Here is a 19,342-nt window from a genome sequence, read left to right as displayed (position 1 = left end):
ATAATGGATTATAAGATATTATTTGAAAGCCTCATGGTAACCTCAAATCAAAAAACACACGACAGATCCATAAAAAAATAAAAAGCAAGAAATTAAATTATATCACCATAGAAAATCACCTTCACTAAAAGGAAGACAGGAAGGAAGGAAAGAAGGAAGAGAATATCTCAAAACAACCAAAAATCAAATAACAAAATGGCAGGGGTAAGTTATTATCCATAATATTGAAAGTAAATGGAATAAACTCCTTAATGAAAAGATATTAGAATGGCTGAATGGGTTAAAAAAGCAAGACCTAATGATCTGTTTGTTACCTACAAGAAACACACTTCACCTATAAAGACATATGTTGACTAAGAATAAGGGGATGGAAAAAGGTATTGCATGCCAATGGAAACCAAAAAAGAGCTGGAGTAGCTATATTTACATCAGACAAAATAGAATTTAAAAAAAAAACTCTAAGAAAAGACAAAGAAGGTCATTATATGATGGTAAATGGGTCAGTTCAGCAAGGGGGATATATAAGCACTGTAAACATATATGCACTCGGTACTGGAGTACCCAAGTTATTAGCGCTAGAGAGATGGAACCCATACAATAAAACCTGGAGACTTCAACAGTCTTGTTTCAGCACTGGATACATCTTCCAGACAGAAAATCATCAAAGAAACACTGAACTTAACCTGCATTATAGACAAAATTGACCAAATTTACAGATCATTTCATTCAACAGCCACAGAATACATATTAATTTCCTCATCACATGAATTATTCTGAGGGAGACCATATGTTATCTATCCAGAGATAGACTATATCTTTAAGACAAAACAAGTCTTAAAACATTCAGAAAATTGAAATAATATCAAGCATCTTCTCTCACCACATGGAGTAAAACTACAAATCAATTTATGCAAACACATGGAAACTAAACATCATGCTCCTCAATGACCAGTAGGTCAATGAAGAAATCAAGAAGGAAATTGAAAATTATTTGGAAATGAATTATAATGATGACACAACATAAAACCTATGAAGTACAGCAAAAACAGTACTGAGGGAACATAATAGCTATAAGTGCCTACATCAAAAAAGAAGAAAAACATCAAATAACCTAATGATGCATCTTAAAGAATTAGTAAAATGACGAGTTGATGGGTGCAGCACACCAACATGGCACAAGTATACATATGTAACAGACCTGCACGTTATGCACATGTACCCTAGAACTTAAAGTATAATAATAATAATAAAATAAGTATGTGAAAAAAAAAAGAAATACAAAAGCTGAGAAAGTAAAATATATTCAAAGATACAATTCTATTGTAAAATGATCAGCACAAGTTAGATTAAATGCAAACCTTAGTGCTTCACTAGGATTTCCCGTCTCAATAATTTGTCTTTAAGTGAAGAGGTTTGCTATGTTTTCAGTATTGGCCATTCATGTCATGTTTTAAAACATTCTTAAAGGCCGGATGCGGAGGCTCCTACCTGTAATCCTGGCACTTTGGGTGGCCGAGGCAGGTGGATCACCTGAGGTCAGGAGTTTAAGACCAGCTTGGGCAACATGGTGATACCCCATCTGTACTTAAGAAAATACATATATATACAAAAATTAGCTGGGCATGGCGGCGAGCACCTGTGATCCCAGCTACTCGGGAGGCTGAGGCACAAGAATCGCTTGAACCCTAGTGGCGGAGGTTCCAGTGAGCCGAAATCGCGCCACTGCACTCAGGCCTGGGCGACAGAGCGAGATTCCGTCTGAAAAAAAAAAAAATGAAATAAAATAAAACATTCTTATCACTGATTATACAGAGAATTGTGTTTTAAAATTATTAGTAGCAAGAAATTAATGCCCATATTAATTTCCTTTCTACTAAACAACTGTGCTTTCCCCAAGGTCTCTAAAGTGGAAAAAAAAAAAAAAAAAAGTAAAATGAGCAAACCAAACCCAAAATTACTAGAAGAAAAGAATAAGGAGCAGAGCAAAAATAAATTAATTTGAAATGAAGAAAACGATACAGAAGATTAATGAAACAAAGAGTTGGTTTTTTGAAAAGTTAAACAAAATTAACAAACATTTAGCCAGACTAACCAAAAAACGAGAAGATACAAATAGAGATTACAAAGGAGACATTACTACTGATACTGCAGAAATTCAGAGGATTAGCAGCTGCTGCGAGCAACTATATGCCAATAAATTGGAAAATCTAGAAGAGGTGAACAAATGCCTAGATACATACAATCTACCAAGATTGAACCATGATGAAGTCCAAAATCTGAATAGATCAAGAACAAGTAATGAGAGTGAAGCTATGATAAAAATTCTACCTGCAAAGAATGACAGGACCCAATGGCCTCACATCTTAATTCTATCAAACATTTAAAGAGAATGTGTACCAATTCTTTTCAGACTATTCTGAAAAATAGAGGAGGAAATATTTCCAAACTTATTCTTCAGGGCCAATATTACCCTGATACCAAAACCAGATAAAGACAAATCAAAAAAATAATAATAATAAATTGAAATCCCCTGGAAAGGATACACCATTCTAAATGCCTTTCAGAACATTTGTGATTCATGGAAGATCACAACATCAGTATGCAAAAGAGTTTGTAAGAAGTTGATTCGAACCCTCATTGATAACTTTAAGGAGTTCAAGACTTCACTGAGGTAGTAATTGCAGATGTGGTAGAAATAGAGAACTAGAATTAGAAGTGGAATGTGAGATGTGACTGAGTAGCTGTAATCTCATGGTAAAACTTGAACGGATGAGGAGTTGCTTCTTATGAATAAGCAAAACAAGCTTCTACTCCTGGTGAAGATGCTGTGAGCATTGTTGGAATGATAACAGTGCATTTAGAATATTATGTAAACTTATTTGATAAAGCAACAGCAAGGTTTGAGAGGAGTGCATATGGAGAGAAGTTCTGTTGTGGATGAAATGCTATCAAATGGCATTGCATGCTACAGAAAAATCTTTTGTGAAAGGAAGAGTCCATTGATGCAGCAAATTTCATTGTTGTCTTATTTTAAGAAGCTGCCATAGCCACAGCCACCTCAGCCTTCAGCAGCTGTTACTTTGATTGGTTAAAAGTCATCAACATTGAGGCAAGACTCTCCACCAGCAAAAAGATTATGAGTTGCTGGGAGCTTAGATGACTGTCAGCATATTTTAGCAATAAAATATTTTTTAACTGTTATTTTAGGTTCGGGGATACATGTGAAGATTTGTTACACGTGTCATGGGAGTTTATACATATTATTACATCACCCAGGTATTAAGCTCAGTACCCAATAGTTATCTTTTTTATTCTTCTCTCTCTTCCCACCCTCCCCCATCAAGTAGACCCCAGTGTCTGTTTCCCTCTTTGTGTTCATATGTTCTTATCATTTAGCTCCCACTTATAAGAGAACATGCAGTATTTGGTTTTCTGTTTCTGCATTAGTTTGCTGAGGATAATAGCCTTCATCTCCATCCATGCTCCCATAAAAGACATGATCACATTCTTTTTTGTGCCTGTGTAGTATTCCATGTGTATTTATATGTATTCCATGTATATATACTACATTTTCTTTATCCAGTCTGTCATTGATGGGCACTTAGGCTGATTCCAGGTCTTTGCTATTATGAACAGTGCTGCAGTGAACATTTGCATGCATGTGTCTTTATGGTAGAATGATTTATATTCCTCTGGGTGTATATTCAGTAATGGGATAGCTGGGTTGAATGGGAGTTCTGCTGTTAGCTCTTTGAGGAATCACCATATTGCTTTCCACAATGGTTGGACTCATTTATATCCCCACAAACAGTATGTAAGTGTTCCCTTTTCTCTGCAGCCTTGGCAGCATTTGTTTTTTTGACTTTTTAGTAATCGCCATTCTGACTGGTGTGAGATGGTATCTCATTGTGGTTTTGATTTGCATTTCTCTAATGATCAGTGATATTAAGATTTTCTTCATATGCTTGTTGGCTACATATATGTCTTGTTTTGAAAAATATCTGTTCATGTCTATAAGGAACTTAAACAAATTTACAAGAGAAAAACAACCCCATTAAAAAGTGGGCAAAGGACATGAGCAGACACTTCTCAAGAGAAGATGCACATTATTTTCTTCTAGATGATGTTTTTGCACACTTAATAGATTATAGTGTAAACTTTTATATGCTATATGCACTGGGAAATCAAAAAAATTAAGTCACTCATTTTATTGCAATATTCACTTTTTTGTCGTGGTCTAGAACTGAACCCTCCATATCTCCGAGGTATGCTTGTTGTAATTACATGCTGTTAATACGTGAATATGTGTGATCATGAACATGAGTATAAACACAGTTGTTATACAACATGGAAAGCACCACAAATTGAAATGTTCTTTCTCCTGAAAACTTAAAAATATGAACAAGTTTTTTGTTTTGTTCTGTTTTGGGTTTTTGTTGTTGTTGTTTTTGAGATGGAGTCTTGCTCTCTCACCAGGCTGGAGTGCAGTGGCACGATCTTGGCTCACGGGAACCTCCGCCTCCCAGGTTCAAGAGATTCTCCTGCCTCAGCCTCATGAGTACCTGGGACTACAGGCTCACGCCACCACTCCCAGCTAATGTTTGTCTTTTTAGTAGAGACGAGGTTTCACCATGTTAGCCAGGATGGTCTCGATCTCTTGACTTCCTGATCTGCCCCCCTCAGACTCCCAAAGTGCTGGAATTACAGGTGTAAGCCACTGCGCCCGGCCTTTATTTATTTATTTATTTATTTTTTATTTTTTTGACACGGAGTTTCACTCTTGTTGCCCAGGCTAGAGTGCAATAGCGATCTCAGCTCACTGCAACCTCCACCTCCCAGTTCAAGTGATTCTCCTGCCTCAGCCACCTGAGTAGCTGTGATTACAGGCATATGCCACCATGCCTGGTTAATTTTGTATTTTTAGTAGAGGCAGGGTTTCTCTGTGATGGTCAGGCTGGTCTCGAACACCCGACCTCTGGTGATCTGCCCGCCTCTGCCTCCCAAAGTGCTGCCATTACAGGCGTGAGCCACCACACTCGGCCCAAAAAATATGAACAAGTTTACTTCAAGAGGAGAAATGTAAAAAAGCAAGAGAAAATATTGCTTGAGATTAAGAAAAAGTCAAAAGAAAGATAATCATTTTTTTAAAAAAGAACAGACTTCTTTAACTTTTACTTTTGTCCTTCTCATCATTTTAAAAGAATTTTGACTTAAGTTTTATTCATTCAGCATTTATTGTACAACTACCATGTGCCAGACACTGTTCAACACTTTCAACACTTCAGCTTTTGAAGGGCTTTACAATTAGAGAGAGGTCTTCAGAGACCCCCATTTCATACTAGTGTGGACTGCATCTTTTCCCATTACCTTGGTAATTGAGGGTACATGAGGAGAGGTGACTGGGAACATATCCTTAATTCAGACAAAGGAGAATAAGTTGAACAATGCCCCTGCCATGCCCCCATTACAACTGGACTGTTTATTTTCCAGACTCAACTTTTATTCGAAACAGAGCTCTTCAATGTACAGTTAGCAAGGTTTTTATCATTTTATATAAATTTCCTTTCCCACAGTATATCAGTTCCAAATTTGGGGCATACTTTAATTCAAACACCAGAAAACTATTTTGGCAGATGGCAATAATGTATCATGACAGGATTTAAAAAAATGTATTTGATTGTTTGGAAGGGTATACTAAATCAATAGTTGTCTCAAATCCTTTATGGAAAAAGGCGGAGATAAATAAATAAGTGTAACACAGTAACTACGGATAAGTCTCTATTTCCTGGTCCAGAAACTGTTAATTAGCAATGCATGGTTACCATTCCTTATACTCAGTGATTCTTCATATATTAGGTTGGTGCAAGAGTAATTGCGGGTTTTGCCTTTACTTTTTCTTTTTTTTTTTTTTTTTTTAAGACGGAGTTTCACTCTTGTTGCCCAGGATGAAGTGCAATGGCGTAGTCTCGGCTCACTGCAACCTCTGCCTCCTGGATTCAAGTGATTCTCCTGCCTCAGCCTCCCGAATAGCTGAGATTGTAGGAGTGCATCACCATGCCTGGCTAATTTTGTATTTTTAGTAGAGACGGGCTTTCACCACGTTGGTCAAGCTGGTCACGAACTCCTGACCTCAGGTGGTCTGCCTGCCTTGGCCTCCCAAACTGCTGAGATTACAGGCATGAGCCACCGCACCCAGCCTGCCTTTACTTTTAATGGCAAAGATCGCAGTCACTCTTGTACCAACCTAAATATTTCTGATTTTAAAAATAGAATTTTTTTTTCACTGCAGCAGTCTGAAGCTTAGAAAATTTACATAGTAATTTGCCGCTATATTTAAAGACATTTACTATTTTCCTTTTTTGTGACATTATCTTCGGGAAATCATAATTTGTAGTTGTATAGTAAAAATGTTTTCTTCCTCTAAGTTGTAGAAATCTCTGGGTTTTCTCATCCTAAATCATCAAATGAGTAAATGCCACTTTTCTCAATGTAGAAATTGAAGTATGCACAAGTGTCTTCTGAATTGAGCAGTGCCCTGTAAGCACAGCAAGTGAAAAAGGGGGCAGGAAGAACACCCAGAGCCAGATAAGAGTTGCACTAGAATATTTCTAGAATATGTTGTATTGAGGAAGATTTGGGTTTTTTTGGTGGGAGGTGGGGAAGAAAAGAAAGAGATATTTAGAAATTCGTGGTAGAATAATGTTGGGATGGATTTCTTGATGAGAAACACAAAATAAGAAAATGAATATGTATTATTGTTGTTGGTGGTGAAAATAACATTGTCATGATGTGTGATATAGTATTTCAGTTCGGATTGGCCCAAGTTAGCAGCTGAACTGATCTGAAACAAAGGGAAGCCCTACAGACATCAGGGCTATACTTTGACACAGTATTAACATATTCACATTGCAGTTGCTAGGAAGGTTATGCTGGTGACCGTTTTTATTTCTTTGCAGCCTGATATAACTCAGTATTGATTTGAGACAGCTCCTGTAGTGATGTTTTTCCACCAGAAAATCCATAGAATATATTTTCTTCATGAAGAGTGATGGGCACAGATAGGGTAATTCTAACTTGCTAATGAAGATCTGGGGTCTTGCACTTAGATCTTCCTTATGCAGCCTCAAAGTTCAAGGATGTCATTTCAGGTATCTCTGACATTCCTTGGCATTTAAAGAGAAATGGATTTTGGCACAATTCTACAGAAAGGCTAGCAACAACAGACACAGTTATTATATAAAGGATTCAGTGAGTCTCCTGATATAAAAATCCTAGTGTATAAATGCCCTGTTTATTCCAGCCCTTCTCTCAGGATTTCCTATAAAATGTTCAGAATAAATAAGTAGGCCATGTTATATGAGATTCAAAAATTACATATGAACTTACTGCTAAAAATTCAATTTGTCAACCTGATTTGTACAGGTGCTAACACAGAATTTAACAAAGCAAGGTACATAATGAAAAAGGAAAAAGAAGCTTTTATCTGCAGCATTGTCACATCTGCTAGATGAAGTACTAGAGAATTACTGCTACATGTTGTTTCATCCTTTGTTCTCCAAACCAAAAATGAGCAACTTAAAAACCTTGCTAATCTGAAGTTTTTCCAAAATACATCTATCCGAATTATAGATTATTGTTCAGATATCCTGCAGAAATTAATTAGAACATTTAGCAAAGTGAAGCTAAATAGAGTCCTGACAGATTTGACTTAATTAACAAATTTTAAACTCTTATATTTATCAGATGAATATTTGAATTAGTTAATAAAAATAATGTTTATTTTCTTGGATAAATAACGCATTGATTCTAAAGATGGTTTTATGATAGATTCCTGCATGTATTTTGCTATTTCCCTGTCGTTTTTTCAGTTACCAATGATATCTTAGTTTATTTCTTTTCTAGTACCAAGAGTTAAGATTATAATTATACCATATGCTTGGCACTGTGTTTCTACATAAATTGTAGAATTAGCTTTCTTTTTTCTTTATCCCTTGGGAAAAATTATTTTAGTATTGTGATTGAATTAAACTTATAGATAAATGAAGAAAATTAACCTATGGCATGATTACTTTTTCCAAAAACAGGGTATGTCTTTCCATTTATGGTCTTCCTTTTTAGGATCCTCTGTGGAATTCTAAGGTTTTCTAGATAATTCTTTTCAGGGTTATTACTAGATATTTTAGCCTTTTGTTATCATTATTGGGATATCTTATTTCATTACATTTTTTATTTGATTTTTTGATGGTTGATTTCACCAACAGTTTGATACAGTGATTAAGGACATAGACTCTTAAACTTTTGAATTGCAGCGCTGCCATACCAGCTGTGTAACCTTGAACAAGTCACTTGACTTTTCTATGCCTGTTTCCTTGTTCATAAAATGGTGATAATAATATTATATACTTCAGAGAATTATTGGGAGGATTTAGTTAATGTATGTAGAACACTGCTGGTATATATAAATACTCTGCAAGTTTTCACCATTGTCATTATTATTTTTTGTCAGCCCTATTACTGTTTTCTCATTGTTTGTAATTATTTTTCAGTTAATTCAAATTTTCTAGTTATTTATCATCTACAAATTATAATTTTACCTTTTTCAATTTTATAGATCTTATTTGTTTCTATTATTTAATTGCTTCACCTTTTTCTCTAGAACAATATTAAATAACAGTGGTAATGGTGGACATCTTTATCTTACACTTATATTAAATGGCAGTATTTCTATTGTTTTGCTGTCTTTTTGCTTGAGAGATAAATTTTATTATGTCATAAAAGTATCATACATTCTGATTTCTTAAGAGTCTTATATATCTTATCAACACACTGTCTAGTATTCAATAGGAACTAAAGATAAGCCATGACTATGGATTACTGAGCTTTGCCGTTTTGGACTGTTTCTACTTTTAGAGCCAGCTTTAAATCTAGGCTCTGTCCTAATTTCTATTTATGTCAAGGGTCTTGATCCTATGAGAAACTACCAAACTTTAGGTTTAAGCCAAGGGTATATTTAAAGTCTCCGATCACCACTGGGTGGAGATACTACAGAAATTCATAGAATGAGCAATCCTGTGATTTGAGAGGGAGTTAGGAAAAAAAAAAATTAACTAGACTTGAAGAACAATGAAACTTTACTAAAAACTTTTCAGCCAAAGTTAAAGAATAAATTTCAGTTAAATTTAAACCTAAGACATTATTTGTACCTGGATTGTTTGAAAGGCTGATTATTGTTTCTAGTGATACACAATAATAAGTACTCTTAAATTTTCTTTCTTGAGAGGCTAGTGCCAACTTGTGGCTTTATATTCCCATTTGTCATTTGTTGGTTAATTCTGGATTATATGTAGTTTTTTTTTTATTTGTAGCATTATTACCATTTCAATTAAAGTAGACTCATGTGTTTTTAACAATACATTTAGCATCTGATTTTGCAATAGAATAGCTATTTTATTTTATTTATATGAAAAATGCCTATAAACACATTCAAATATCTCTGGCAGTGTGGCCAGAAATGCAAAAGAACTTAAACATTTTTTTAAACAAGATATATGTGTTGAAATGTATCTGTACATTTTATAGACACTATAATATTTCAAAGATTTACTTGACCACAATAAATATTGCCCATAACTCCATTTATCAAATGTTTTTTCTTGTCTTAGATTACCTTTTATTGCATATTAAAGTAAACCAAAAGGAAGATATGAAGACTTTTTAATTTAACAACTTTAAAATTGAATATATCTACAATAAATATTATTGTAATTCATCTATTGTATTATAGCTGATAATTTTAATTCATTATAACTGCTATTATATTTAACAGGCTCTTTGTACATAAAATAATTTGTTAGATTTTCTTGTAGAAATCCTGTATTTGTTCATGCCCAATTTGTGTTTCAGAATGTAGAACTTTATTCAGAGCTTAAATGAATTATTAATTTATCCCTGAGATGCTTTTATTTTCAATAAGAAAATATGAAAAAAAATGTGTACCAACCAATTTAATGTTATAGAAAGGAACCATTCAGATTTATGAGTTCATATTCCATAATATATATCATAGTATTACAAACTCAAAGTACAGCTCGATGATCTCTGGCTTTAAGGTTGGCTGTGGCATGTACATAGCCTTTCTGATCTCATTAAAACCAGTTTTCTTCTATTTAAAAGAAGTTTGCAGTATTCACAGCTAAACACATTATAGACATTGATGCTTCTGTAGCTATATTCTTGTAAGAATCATCTGGGATGATTTGTGGTGTGTTAAAATAAATGATTAAAGATTAGAGACAGCTGAATACTCTTCCTTCTCATTTAAAATGTTAAACAGTCTTCTGTGTTTACTGCTGAAACTTTTGAATTTTCCTATATTTGGGACATCTTAATTGCATTCAAATGTAAACGGTTGGCTGATGCATGATATTAGATGAATATTTCACCAGAAATCAATCATGGTAATAACAGTTAATACCACAAGCACTTTAGAGACCTTATTTACCTTGTATTTGGCACAGCAGTGAGAGTGAAGGAGGCAGATCTCCAGACTTTCTTCCTCAGGGAATAAGTGTCTGGCCAGAGAGTATTTTGATCACTTAGTTGACATCCTTTGGTTATCTAGTGAGGACAGTGATGTGCGGGCAAGGAGAATATTCCAAGTGACCAGGAGGAGCAGAGCAAAAATGGTAGCACTAATCACTTTGGTATACAAGGAAGAGGAAAAGGGTGACAGTGAAGGGTATTATAGTCAGCAGCTCAATTCAAGTAAAGATTCTACCTTGGAAAATTAGAGTTTGAGATGAAAATATCAGTTCTACTAACTATATTACTGTGACCTCTTGTCACCAGCTGACTCTACTCACTGAAACTCCAGATCAGTATTGCCATTGAAACTTGACCATAATGGTGCTGTGTGAACAGCATCTCTATCACATTTCAGAAGGAAGGTATCAAAAGTTCTACCTTTAGAAGTTATCCAACTAAGTAGGGCTACTCTCATTAACTTTTTCATATTGTTCACCTCAGTGTAGGAAACTCACCAGGTTCTGGTTTTATTTTAAATAATTATTTCTAGATGTTAATAGAAACGTATATCCAAGTAACAAAGCAGCACCAACACCACCACCACCCTACATTGCCACTTTGACCCTGTTTTTGCCTCGTAAGTCAGTGACACTAGAGTTCTTTACTTACTGTAACCTCTTCCATCCTCACTTAGACCAATTTAAATTGTATGAAATATTTCCCAATTACTTGTCTTTTCAAATACACAAATTCTTACTGATCTAAGATTATATAAGCATGCCATGTTCATGAACAACACTTAACTGAGTCTCATAATTAGAACCACTCCTGAATCTCCTTAAGTAGAAACTCCAGTGGAGTCATTAAGTATTATGTATTGGTTTTTAACTTTTGTCTCAGAAAACAAGCAAGAGTTTGGGGACCTTTTGCCAGTTGAATATAAATTTAAAAAATAAGGTGATACAATTATATACGTAATAGAAAATACACTCTATTTTCTATAACGACATTTCAGTCAACAATGGATTACATACATGACCGTGGTCCCATGAGATTATGATAGAGCATATGCAGAAACCTGATATATAGCACTTGATATTGGCACTGCACGTCAACTAGAGGAAATAATTACTATTCAGTAATGGTTCTGTGACATTTGGTTTTCCGTATTAAAAAATACATGTAAATAAATAAATATGCCATCTTTGTGTAAATACACCCTATGATGTTTGCACAACAAACTTGCCTAATGACATGTTTCTTAGAACATATTCCCTTCATTAAGCAACACATGACTGTACAAATACTGTCTATTCCTGCCCATCATTTGAGAAAATGGTCTGAGCCCCAGAGAGATAAAATGTCTCCAGAATGATACTATAAAGCAAAGGAAAAATTACTGTCTTTACAGAAGCTTAGCTTGTACACAATTTTTCCAGAGTACATCTGTGAACATTTTAGCATAGTCTCTAATCACTGAAAACAAAAATCTGTCTCTACTTTTCTTTGTATTTCATATTGATGTACATTGTCTCTCTTCTGCTTGAGGGGAAGAGATTCTCTCTAGTGTTAGAGCTATACAATGCAGCTTTCAGAGTATGACAGTTATTTCAAACTCCACATCAGATGCTGTATTTCTAAATTTTATGAATAGAAACCTCTTCCTGTTTAAAACTAAGAGGGAGAAGTGAAAACTTGAAAATGTCACTGAGACAATTTATTGTTTTAGTATATGGATAAAAATGATATTTGTAGATTGATAGATTTTGAAGGTAACTTTTCTTTGTTAAAATTCCTTTGAGAGTGATAGTCTGTGCCATTTACAAAGCCTGTACTCCCTCTTGCAGGAGCTTGAAATAGCACTAAGAAAGCAGAGTCTGTTTATTGTAAACATTTGGAAAAATGAGAATTGATTAATATTACCCTAAAAATCTCAACTTTTATGTTTTTATAAGCCTTATTAATATTACACAGTTTAAGATTTTTCTCAGCATTATATAGATTGCCTGCCAAAATTGGGATATTTGCCAATTTTTTTTCTTTAAATTGTTTACCCTTTCTCATAACCTAAACTGCAATTTCTATGCTGATCATTCCAAGAATATGATATTCTAACCATGACTTCTTCCAAATGCCACTTTTTATCTCTAACTGCATCTTTGACAGTGACAAGTGAACTTGAGACCCTGTACCATCTCAGTTTCACATACCTAGATTTAAACATACCTTCCTTTTATCTGTCATCTGTCACTGTTAATATCTTTTTTCCTAATCAACCATGTTCAAAACTTAAGAGCCATTATTTACTCATCCTTGACCTTTAACTCCTGTATATTTTCTCCTTCTATATTTTCCTATACAGCCTCTCATATATCTATCTTTCTTTATCGTTTCATTAATCCAACCAATTTTACTGAATAACTACTGAGTTCCAGGCTCTCTGCTGGGCAATGGAGGTATGAAACAAGTCTAAGCCTCTGTTTTCAAGGAGCTCATGGTATATTGAAAGAGACCAGGGGCAGTGATTTATAGAGTAGGGGCTATAAACCTGAGAAACTTTGATTGGCTATTTGTGAACTAAACTTCACAAAATTAAATTAGAATTCAAATTAAAATAGGATGCTGACTGAAATTTCTACATCATTCATACCAGGTTAAGTTGGTGGGGGAGGAGGGGAATGAAAAGACTTTAAATGAGAGGATTTCTTTAGCTACCTCCTAAAGGTAGAACCAGTGCCTTAGAAATAGAATCGAAGTACCTTCCCAATTTCACACAGAATACTATACTTGAAAACCCCCAGTTATTTATATAGTAAACTGCTATTCATCCTTTTAATCTCCACTGAAATATTACCTTTTCAAAGAAACGTTCCCCAATTTTCCACTTTTTTTCTGGCCAAATGAACTACTCCTGTATCATGACAGAAACCAAGTTGCAGTGAGTTCAGGAGACAATGTGAAGGAGAAAATAGAGAAGAAAAGGAGGTAGAGAGGTAGTAGCTTGGGAGTGATTCACTCCTTGAAGAGTAGTTTTATTATTTATTGTTTTAATTTACCTTCTGTTTACTGTAGATAGGATAGAATTGCATGTATTTGGCCAGGCGCAGTGGCTCACGCCTGTAATCCCAGCACTTTAGGAGGCGGAGGCAGGCGGATCATGAGGTCAGGAGATCAAGACCATCCTGGCTAACATGGTGAAACCCCGTCTCTACTAAAAATACAAAACAAAATCAGCCGGGCGAGCTGGCGGGCGCCTATAGTCCCAGCTACTCAGGAGGCTGAGGCAGGAGAATGGCATGAACCCGGGAGGCAGAGCTTGCAGTGAGCCCGGATTGCGCCACTGCACTCTAGCCTGGGCGACAGAGCAAGACTCTGTCTCAAAAAACAAAAAAACAAAAAAAAAGAAATGCATGTATTTATAGACCAAGGAAAAAAGAAAAGGAAAAACTGAAAGAAAAAAAAAGGAGATAGAGCAAAGCTCTCAATTACCAGTGCTATCACTTAATCTAGATATTAATAAAATTCACTTTCTACCAAGTCTTTCTCCCTTTAATTTTTCCCATTTCTATTTCATTCTTGGAAAAACAGCCAAATTAATATTCCTAAGATACTGTTATTAGTATGTGACACATTCCTCAAAAAATCCTACGTACATATCTGTAAGTCTGATTTATATCCTCAGACTTCTCTGTCTTTCAGAGATCTCATAATCTGGCTCCTGTCTACCTATGCAATACTATTTTTCTCTGATTCTCAGGATGGATGGTCAACTCAGTGAGACTAGTCTCTCCATTGTCATTTTTACACCCATTGACTTTAAGTTTTATAAGAACAAGTATCTTTGTTTTGTTAATTGAAATATCCCAAGCACCATGCATGGTACCTAATAGGTATTCAGTAACTATTTATCAAATTTTTCTATGCTCCTCCACATCTTTTATAGTAACCCACTTCTACAACAGTCTTCCTTCTCTCTTTTCTTCTTTTCCAAACCCTACTTGGTTTTCCTTACTCAAGTGCCACTTACTCCACCAATATATTACTAACTACTTCTGCCCATATTGTGTTTCATTCTTTCCCTGAGTTCTCAAGGTATGTACCTTTGGTTCCATACATGGAATCTTACAAGAGACGCAGGGTAATGATGTGGTTAAGTGCTCATTCTCCAGAGCCAGACTGACCAAATTTGAATCGTGATTCTGTTACTGTTATATTGCCTTTGACAGGTCCTCTCTGCACCTGAATTTCCTTATCTATAATATGAGTAAAATAATAGAACCTCCCTCAGGATTATTGTAAGACTGAAATGAGTAAGTAAATTTATACAAGTATACATTTATTGTATACAAAATATTTATATATTTTCTATTATTATTGTATACTTTTATTACTAATTCATTCCTGTTAATCTTGCCTTCTCAACTGGATTATGGAGTCTTTGAGGTAGAAATGATATTTCATCTTTCTCAAAATGGCCAGCACAGGCTAGTTCACCAAATATTTGTCAATTAATGATTTACTCAAAATTTAGATGATATTAAGATAATTTTACCGGGAAATTAAAGCTGCTTCATTTGGGATCTAATTTTTGATAACTTATTTTATGTAAAGATCTACAGTCTACTAAGCACTTTAGATTGATTGTACTGTTTGATTCTCACGGTATTTTTGTGAGGTAAATAGGGGAGCAGCATCATTCTCATTTTACAGCTTAGGAAAGAAAAGTCAAGAAGATAGGTGCCTACCCCCCCACTCTCTCAGTACTACCATCTCTCTCCCTATTCTCACCTGCTCAGAGAGGTACAAGGTAAATCAATGTCTTCTGCTGAAGTAGACATTCCACTGCAGTGTAGAATGTCACCCACCCCTTATTTTAGGTATGCCCAAATCTCTACAATGATTGTCCTGGGAACTACTCCACATTTGCCTTGCAAGGGGAGAATTCGAGTGGCTAAAAATACCTGCTCCTCTAACCTGTAGGTTGGGAATGGAGATACATCGTATCTTGAATACTGTGTTTTCCACAAAGTCAATTCCCCACTTCCCCTAACCTATCTCCTTGTATACGCTAGGAGGAGAAGGGATGCTGGGGTGATAGTCAGGAGCAATAGAGTCACTCTGTCCCTTCTCAGTTAGTCCTTGGACAGCTTTTGTTGGTAGCTTCACTTATAGCAGGCTAGCATATTAGAGCCTTTTAGGGACAACATCACTCAGTATCCTTTGTTTTTTTTGTTTTTGTTTTTGTTTTTTTGACAAAGTCTCGCTCTGTCACCCAGGCTGGAGTGCAGTGGCGCAGTCTCAGCTCACTGCAAGCTCTGCCTCCTGGGTTCATGCCATTCTCCTACTTTAGCCTCCTGAGTAGCTGGGACTACAGACACCTACCATCACGCCCAGCGAATTCTTTGTATTTTTAGTAGAGGTGGGGTTTCACCATGTTAGCCAGGATGGTCTCGATCTCCTGACCTCGTAATCTGCCTGCCTCGGCCTCCCAAAGTGCTGGGATTACAGGCATGAGCCACTGCACCCGGTCACTCAGCATCCTTTTATACTTACATTCGTTTATCAAACCTTTTAGCACCTTCTCTGGGCAGGATGCTATTATAATTACCATGGAGTATGCAAATGAAATATAAGGAATTTAAGCTTTTGGTGTACCTGGCTCTGTGGTCATTAGCATGTTTCTGTTAATCCAGTTTCCCTCCTAGAAACATTATATGTCACTTTAAAAAAACTGTTTTATACGTTGTCCTCAAAACAAAAAGTGTACTGTCATGCTGAAACAAACTATTTAGTTCCTAGTCAGCTTTTTGTTTTGTTTTTGAGATGGAGTCTCGTTCTTGTCACCCAGGCTGGAGTGCAGTGGCATGATCTGCATTTACTGCAACCTCCACCTCCTGGGTTCAAGCAATTCTTCTGCCTCAGCCTCCTGAGTAGCTGGGATTACAGGCGCCCACCACCATGCCCGGCTAATTTTTGTAGTTTTGGTGGTGAAAGGGTTTCACCATATTGGCCAGGCTGGTCTCGAACTCCGGACTTCAAGTGACCAAGGCCCGCCTTGGCCTCCCAAAGTGCTGAGATTGCAGGCGTGAGCCACCGCGCCCAGCCTAAATATTCTTATATGTAGCCAATGGGCCCTTTTCTCTAAATTCTAAATATGTTTTGTGAAAATGTAGATAAGCATCAGTTTATTTAAAAATTTCTTCATGCAAATGGTAGAGTAGGCCTTACCAATGAAACATTTCAGTGAACCTAAAACATTTTTTATTGACTTGTGTATGTTATCTTTTGTGTGTTTTCCAGCCTTGAATGCATGAAAGCCTGTCCTATTTAATGATCTCTTTTTATCATTTTTAGACTTTATCTGTGTTGGTCTGTTCTCAATCTGCTAATAAAGATATACCCAAGACTGAGTAATTTATAAAGGAAAGAGATTTAATTGACTCACAGTTCCATTTGCTGGGAAGGCCTCACAGTCATGGTGGAAAGTGAATGAGGAGCAAAGTCACATCTTACATATCAGCAGGCAAGACCTTGTGCAGGGGAACTCTTACTTATAAAACCATTAGATCTCATAAGACTTATTCACTACCATGAGAACAGTACGGGGGAAAGGACCCCCATGATTCAACTATTTCCACCTGACCCCATCCCCTTCACACTTGGGGATTATTACAGTTCAAGGTGAGATTTGGGTGGGGACACAGCCAAACCATATCTTTCTGTCCCTGGCCCCTCCCAAATCTCATGTCCTCACATTTCAAAACCAATCATGCCTTCCCAACAGTCCTCCAAAGTCTTAACTCATTTCAGCATTAACTCAGAAGTACACAGTCCAAAGTCTCATCTGAGACAAGGCAAGTCCCTTCTGCTTATGAGCCTGTAAAATCAAAAGCATTTCTCAGATACAGTAGGGTACAGGCATTGGGTAAATATACCCATTCCAAAGGGGAGAAATTGGCCAAAACAAAAGGGCCACAGGTGCCATGCAAGTTAAAGCTCCAGTAAGGCAGTCATTAAACTTTAAGTTCCATAACGATCTCCTTTGACTCCATGTCTTACATCCAGGTCACATGATGCAAGAGGTGTGCTCCCACAGCCTTGGGCAGCTCTGCCCCTCTGGCATTGTAGGGTACAGCCCCACTCCCAGCTGCTTTCATGAGCTAGCATTGAGTGTCTGTGGTTTTTCCAGGCTCACAGTGCAAGCTGTCAGTGGATCTACCATTCTCGGGTTTGGAGGACTATTGCCCTCTTCTCACAGCTCCATTAGGCAGTGCTGTATAGCTGTTCTCCATGAGAGAGCTCTGCCCCAGCAGCAAACTTTTGCCTGGACATCCAGGTGTCTCAAACATCCCCTGAAATCTAGGCAGATATTTCTAAACCTCAATTCTTGACTTCAGTGCACTTCTGTGCACCACAGGCCCAACACTACATGTAAGCCACCAAGGTTTGGGGCTTGCACCCCCTGAAACAAAGGCTTGAGCTGTACGTTGGCCCCCTTTAGCCAGGGCTGGAGCTGAAGCAGCTGTGATGCAGGGCACCATATCATGAGGCTTCGTAGAGCAGTGGGGCCCTGGGCCCCACCCACAAAACCATTTTTTGCTCCTAGGCCTCCAGGCCTGTGATAGGATGGGCTGCTGTGAAGGTCTCCTGCGTGCCCTGGAGACATTTTCCCCATTGTCTTGATGATCAACATTTGGTCCCTCATTACTTACGCAAATTTCTGCAGCTGGCTTGAATTTCTCCCAAGAAAATTGGTTTTTCTTTTATCACATTGTCATCCTTCAGATTTTTCAAACTTTTGTGCTCTGCTTCCTCTGGAATGCTTTACAACTTGGAAATTTCTTCCACCAGATACCCTAAATCATCTCTATCATATTCACAGTTCCACAGATCTCTAGTGCAGGAGCAAATGCTGCCAGTCACTTTTCATAGCAAGAGTGATCTTTACTCCAGTTCCCAACAGGGTCCTTATCAACATCTGAAACCACCTCAACCTGGACCTTATTTTTCATATGACTGTCAGCATTTTGATCAAAGCCATTCAACAAGTCTCTAGGAAGTTCTAAACTTTCCCACCTTTTTCTGTCTTCTTCTGAGCCCTCCAAACTGTTCCAACTTCTGCGTGTTACCCAGTTCCAAACTTGCTTCCACATTTTTGGGCATCTTTACAGCAGCACCATACTCTACTGGTATCAGTTTGTATATTTTTGTTCATTTATTTATTTTTTGAGATAGAGTTTTGCTCTTGTTGCCCAGGCTGAAGTGCAGTGATGCGATCCTGGCTCACTGCAACCTCCGTCTCCTGGGTTCAAGCAATTCTCCTACCTCAGCCTCCCAAGTAGCTGGGATTACAAGCATGAGCCACCACACCCAGCTAATTTTTGTATTTGTAGTAGAGATGGGTTTTCTCACTCTTGGTCAGGCTGGTCTCAAACTCCCAACCTCAGGTGATCTGCCTGCCTCGGCCTGCCAAAGTGCTGAGATTACAGGCATAAGCCACTGCACCTGGGCTACTGTATTAATCTCTTTTCATGCTGCTAATAATGACATACCCCAAACTGGGTAATTTATAAAGGAAACATGTTTAATTGACTCACAGTTCCACATGGCTCCGGAGGCCTGTCATGGTGGAAGGCAAATGAAGAGCAAAGTCATATCTTACATGGCAGCAGGCAAGAGCTTGTGCAGGGGACCTCCTATTTACAAAACCATCCGATCTCATGAGACTTATTCACTACCATGAGAACAGTATGGGGGGAACCACCCCCATGATTCAATTACCTCCACCTGGCCCTATCTTTGACATGTGGGGATTATT

General features: G+C 37.0%; 1 protein-coding gene across 6 annotated transcripts in view; it reads left to right on the top strand.

Moving 5' to 3' along the window:
* Positions 1-19,342, top strand: part of TBCK (TBC1 domain containing kinase) — a 235,999-nt gene that overhangs the window by 146,365 nt on the left and 70,292 nt on the right. The window lies entirely within an intron of this gene.

Source organism: Macaca mulatta, chromosome 5, assembly GCF_049350105.2.
Source record: "Macaca mulatta isolate MMU2019108-1 chromosome 5, T2T-MMU8v2.0, whole genome shotgun sequence".
NCBI lineage: Eukaryota > Metazoa > Chordata > Mammalia > Primates > Cercopithecidae > Macaca > Macaca mulatta.
This window is presented reverse-complemented; position numbering and strand designations above follow the sequence as displayed.